Here is a 6,000-nt window from a genome sequence, read left to right as displayed (position 1 = left end):
TTGCTACCATTATGTCTAATTCTCTATTTTTCAAAATATTTAAAACACCTATCTAGAGTGACTGACAATTCCCTGCAGATAGAATCAACCCCATAGGAGGGTCTTATAAACGCAGTACTATCAACAAAGAGAGCCTTTTCAGCTGTAGTTTTAGCTTGTAAACGTCATTTATAAATATATTAAACAAGGTTGTTCCAAGAACAGACCTCTGGGAGACCCCTGGCTTTTATACTGCGTAGGTGACTTTTACGCCATCAATATGTACAAAGTCTGTTGGTTAGGTTGTTAGTTAGGAGATTAATATGACATGAGTTCAAATATGATGTAAATATAAGAGTATTTACAATTTATAATGTGTAAAATAGAATTCTTTATTATGTGCCCTGGGCAGTGCCGAGTAATACTAGTAATTTTTTGTTAAACTTCTCGTAACGGTATTTCGCCACTTCAAGGACATATTGGATATTAAGGTCGTTGTGAATGGTAAGATTGGATACATAGAAAGTACCGTTGACGATGGTTTGGAGGATTTTGGATTGTAGGAAATGGGGTTGAAGGTTGGAACATTATGCTGAACTGCAAAGTTCGATACCATGGATACAATGGCCATATGGGTCTCAAAATAGTATTATAAAGGGAGTCGTTTGTTTTGTAGAGTCGGTTCGGATCGTTTGTCTAGCAAGCATTTAAAAAGTCTAAAACGTTTGTTTAGTGTGTGTCGGTTCCATGTAAGTCATTCGTCAATGTATAGCTCAAGGTAGAGATTACATTAGTGTAAGCGGGATGATTAGATGGGAGTAGTGATCATTCTCCAAAGGGTTGAAGTGACATGTTTACATTTTTGTATATTTATCATCTTACACCGTTGAACCACTGCTCAAGGGATATGTCATGGGTTTGTGGGTTTCTGGTTGAGATGACAAGATTTACGAGAGCAAAGGATGGCGGTGTCATCCGCATAGGGTATGATCGTTTCAGGAAGAGTAGGAATGTCTGCGGTGTTTGTGTCGAGAATGGGTCTTAGATACTTCCTTGTGGTACCCCTGCATCTCGGCTGTTAGAGAGGGGCCACTGATGACTTAAAGTATCTGTCGGTTAGAGGTATCAGGTAGGTATCTTCCAGTGTCATACCCGATCGAAGGCTTGTTTCACATCTAGGGAAACACCGGAGCATGCACTCCTTTTGCTCAAGAGCGGTAGCGATGATGTCTACAACGCGGTGGCAACAATGAGAACGTCCGAACCCAAACTGGTAGTCAGTGGTAAGATTAGAGGAATGAAGGATGAGGAGAATTGTTTAAGCAGGACTTTACTCACTTAATTTTTTCGCTTGGCTCCTAGCATTCTCAAGAACGCTAATGTTATTATCTGGCCTACATCTACGTTCTAGATTTTTTTATTGCTTCTTTTCTAGTTCACATGGAAGATCGTGCATTTTCAGCAAAAAATCCGCAGAATTTTCAAGTAGTTGCAGTATTAAGTATTATTTTTAACTTATCATTGACTCTTTGAGTTAACGGATTAATTTTAGCTTGTCCGGAACTTGAATTTTCAACCTTTGTAGTTTACTTTCACTTATGTTGTACAAGTCGTTTGGCCCAGATCGACCTGTGCAAATGGGCCTGGGACGAGACCTAACGAGGAGGAAATTCTATGAGAGCGAAACGGGAATCCTGGGGTGAAAGCGTCAAATATTCGTAGATTTAGTTTCAAATTGCCCCATTTTATTGCACTACTTCAACATTTTTTGTTTGTGGTTCGACTCTGGCAAACTACATAAAAATTGACTAAAATTCGATTCAAAACCAGTATTACAGATTTTCGAATTTTTTCTGTAAGTACGTTTTTCTTTATACAAAAGAGTGCATGATTCGGTTTAATGTGTTGTAAATTGTGTAATTTTGTTTTTATTTGAAGAACAATAATCCTGAATTTTTTTTATTGATAAAAACTGACTTCTAGAAACATGGATGATATACTATTTTCACCCAGATCTGTACAACCACTGTTGAATTATGTAACATCAACTTTAAAACTTTATCTACAATTGTAAATAAGACTCATTCCTCAATAAAACCATCAAGATATGTGCAATCTTTTTTTCTTGGATGATAATTGGAGATGTGAATATATTAAAAACGCGCAAAAGGATTCTCACGGAATCGAAAGTGGTTTGATGGAAGTTGTTTTGAAAGGGATTCGAAGGTCATCCGAAAGCTTAATTCATTTAAAGTTGTATTCTCGTCTTTTCTGTCCTAAAACAATGAATCAAGAGGAAAATATACAAATTCATTGAAACGGATTGATTCAAGCGTGAAAAATATTCCTCAACTAATAGTAGAAAGTCTCGTGGTATACAAGTCGGTTTTTAAACATGGGTTGGGATCGGGAGACCGTTCTTTTGTTCATTGAAAATTATATAAACAAGGCATGGACTGTAGGTCCCAAAAAGCCCATAATACTTCAATAGAGTTATTAAACAAGATAAATAGAAAGAACTTCAAAAGAAAGAAAAAACCAGACGAGACTACAAGGACATGACATATTTGGCAGTTCTTGGGAGTAAAAGCAAATAAAGATGATGAACAAGCACAGGATACTGAGGCCTAACTTGACTAAAAAGATAATCTTATTGCAATTCTTTTTTCTTCTCTCATTTTACTTGTATGAACGTATTTATTTGCGTAAATTTTGAAATATGCGTGGATTGTGTCGTAACCGAACGATTAAAGGCCCAACGATTTAGTCTAACTAATTTTTAGTGTGGTATAAGGTAGGATTGAATGTATTTATCAGCGTGAGTGATTTGTATGGTGGGAGTATCGAGAAATATCAAGTACACCACAGGCTCGTCGAACAAGTCAGGTTAGTTTAATGGCGTGGAGTATGAAAGGCTGGTGGGGCAGCGGGCAATGTCAAAAGGTTACCTTGTATAAACGTATTTATTGGCGTGAATGCAAGGAGGTCATCGAGGTAATGGACATATTGCCATTACAATGATTTGTACGTGTGGACCCTCAGTGAGACCCAGGCAAGTATCGATTAAGTTAACATTTTTAGAAGCATGAATTGTGTGTGTATTGTGTTGGAAGATAACTATCCCATTATTTTGGTCTAAAGAAAATAGTCCTTTAGCCACCGATAGTCATACAAGATAGAAGAGAAATTCACTAATTTCGTGGTCCTCTTGACCAATTAATATATTACAATTAATTAAGGTTTTTAGAGATAAAAAAGAAGAAAAATGGCAAAAAGGAGGGAAAATTCAAAAGGTGGGGTTGAGATGGGAAGTTAGTGTCCGAGTGGATCGAGGTCACGTAGCTCAAGTGGTAGAGGAGCGGCGTATCTAGCCGAAGATCGTGGGTTCGAATCCCGCTCGTGCCATGGACTTTTTTATCTCAACTAAAAAACCTTAATTAATTGTAATAGAAGATACTTTTTAAACATTTTTTTACAACATTTTAATATGTTGAAATGAACTACGACGAGTCGTAAAAATAACGCGAGAAGGATAAAATAAGTGACGGGCCGTTAGTATTAACCGGTCGGAAAAATAGTACCATGGATGAAGCGAAAACTCAGAAGCGGCGAATGCGTAGACCCGTTCCTAATACTCGAGGCATGATGTAATGAGATGATTGATAAAAAAGATGTGATGCTGTGATGTTAAACGAGTGGCAAACGCAACGAATGGATAGAAGCAGCACTCCTTACAAACCATCCACAATTTGTTGGTTTGTAAACGATCACAAATTATAGTCGGCGTACTGTGGACTTGATTTTATGCTGGACTTTTTATTTAATGATATTCACTCTGACAAGTTCGTACACTTCATAACTAGTACCATTTTCATTACCAAATACGAAAAAAATGGTAGAATTTTATGTTGACTAATTATTTCTTGTTAATAATGTTAGTACCTTGTGCTGGTCACATGGTATCGAATTGAAATTGATTGCATTTTATGTAAAGTCGCATTGCATGAGCGGCTAGTTCTTATGTACGCACTCTTCTTTCAACCTCATCCACACATATTAGTGTTTCTAAGCTACATAATTTTCATAATTATTTGGTTATTGTACAATTATTGGTCAATTCTTAATTTTCACAGAGGAAATGTTTTATAATCAATTAGTAAAATGAGGTATTATTAAGCAAGCAACAACTACCATATTCACATATAGAAATTCACTCAAAGGCAAAAACTGGCCATTTGTATTTTGTCGTTTTTTCAAACTATATAAGGATTCATGTCAGCAGAACGTGCTGCTCAATTCATTGTGGTAATCCCGTCATGCTCCTGATAATGGAAGACAACTCGAGCATTATTCTAAATTAACAAGAAGTTGCGCTCAGTAAATTGGAGCGAATGGAACCACAACTTCCAGAAGAGCTTCCTCAATGTACCGGAATGTAGTCAAAGATCCATCCTGTATGTTAATCAGTTCGGTAACAGCACTGGCGTTGATGCCATCCCATACTGACTGTCTTTGAAAAGCCCGCGACTCATGGCACATGAGGCATGTTCTCCACACACTGTCCTGTCATTGCCATAAACCAAACCAGCACTCGTCTGTTAAGAGAGTTCAAGCGAGATGCACATTTGCGAATAATCCTTTTTTTCTGTTTTTCTGCTGTTTGGCATACGGTGGTCTCTCGGAGGGGGAGAACGCGCGATTGAAGCGTATTATGAATTGTTGCGTAAGGTTTGTATACGGCACCCCACGGGGATCCCGGGTGTCGGGGTTGGATTCCCAACTTTCCTGGCTCTTCCCCTTCTTCCGTGCACAGTATTTCCTAGGTTGCTTTCTTTTCCAGTCCATCCACACTCGTCGTCCTCCTTACATCATCCAATCCCTCCAATTCAACTCCTCACATGAGAACTCGTAAGACCCGCTCATCCCCAATCGACCTTATCCTTCCGCAACATACAACCCATACCTTCGAAAGATCCTTTCTGATCCGAGCCCCTAAACTCTGGAAATCCCTTCCCCTTTCTATTCGTCACGCTACCTCCTTTTCCTCCTTTAAATCCCACCTGTATAATCACCTCCTCTCCCTCCAAGCAGAGACCTCACATTAACATTTGTTATTTTTGTCTAATATTCTCGTAATTTTTTCTTCTGTCCTGCCTTATTGGTATACATTGTGTCAAGATTTCTATTTTTTTTTTACTTTTAACTTCATAGAAGGAACTTCCTTTATTTATTTCATGTAAATTATTCTTAGGGGACACCAGTCCCAGAATAAAGTTATTTTTCTTCTTAATCCCGTTTCTCTTCGATGCCTCTCCTTAGATAATCTGATGACGTGTAGAGACTAGGCTATTCTCCCGAAGCCTGCTGATGGCTGTTTTACAGCTCACCCTTACATCACAGACCGTTTGGAGTTGACTACCTATCAAGGAAGCCGTTAAATACTTAATATGGTAAAATCAACAAAACAATTGTCCCTAGCCGTCGTACATCTCAGCCTACCACTACCGTCTCCTAGATCGAAACTTCCGGTGGCCCTAAACCTAGACCATCGCGGACCAGGACTTGGGTTACGTCTGTAGTTGACAAAGCATCTGCCCGGATCTTCTCGACTTAAAACTAGCTTTTAAGAACTGTTTTTAACTCAATTTTTTTGTTTCATCATAGAAAAAAACAACTCAATTCGAGCTGGCTCCAGAAAGGACGAAATTGAACTGATTTTCTTTATTTTTTTAATTTAAAGAATGTAAAAGGGTTAGTAATACTCTATAGTTTTAATGTTGTGTTTACGCTTGAAGTCAACTATTAACCTTCACACCCAATCATTATTTCAAATAAACAAATAAATAATAGTGTTCGTTTACTTTTGTCTTTAGGTGTACATCTAGAATAAATACCTGATGCTTATGAACTAAACACCTAAGTACTTTGGTTCGGTAGTATAGTCTGTTGTACAAAATACAGGAAAAATACGTGCATACGAAATACGTTTAACAGAATGGCATTGTAAATTAATATTAGTAA

The sequence above is a fragment of the Cimex lectularius genome, unplaced genomic scaffold (genome assembly GCF_000648675.2).
Source record: "Cimex lectularius strain Harlan isolate CLEC.00 unplaced genomic scaffold, Clec_2.1 scaffold379, whole genome shotgun sequence".
Classification (NCBI taxonomy): domain Eukaryota; kingdom Metazoa; phylum Arthropoda; class Insecta; order Hemiptera; family Cimicidae; genus Cimex; species Cimex lectularius.
This window is presented reverse-complemented; position numbering follows the sequence as displayed.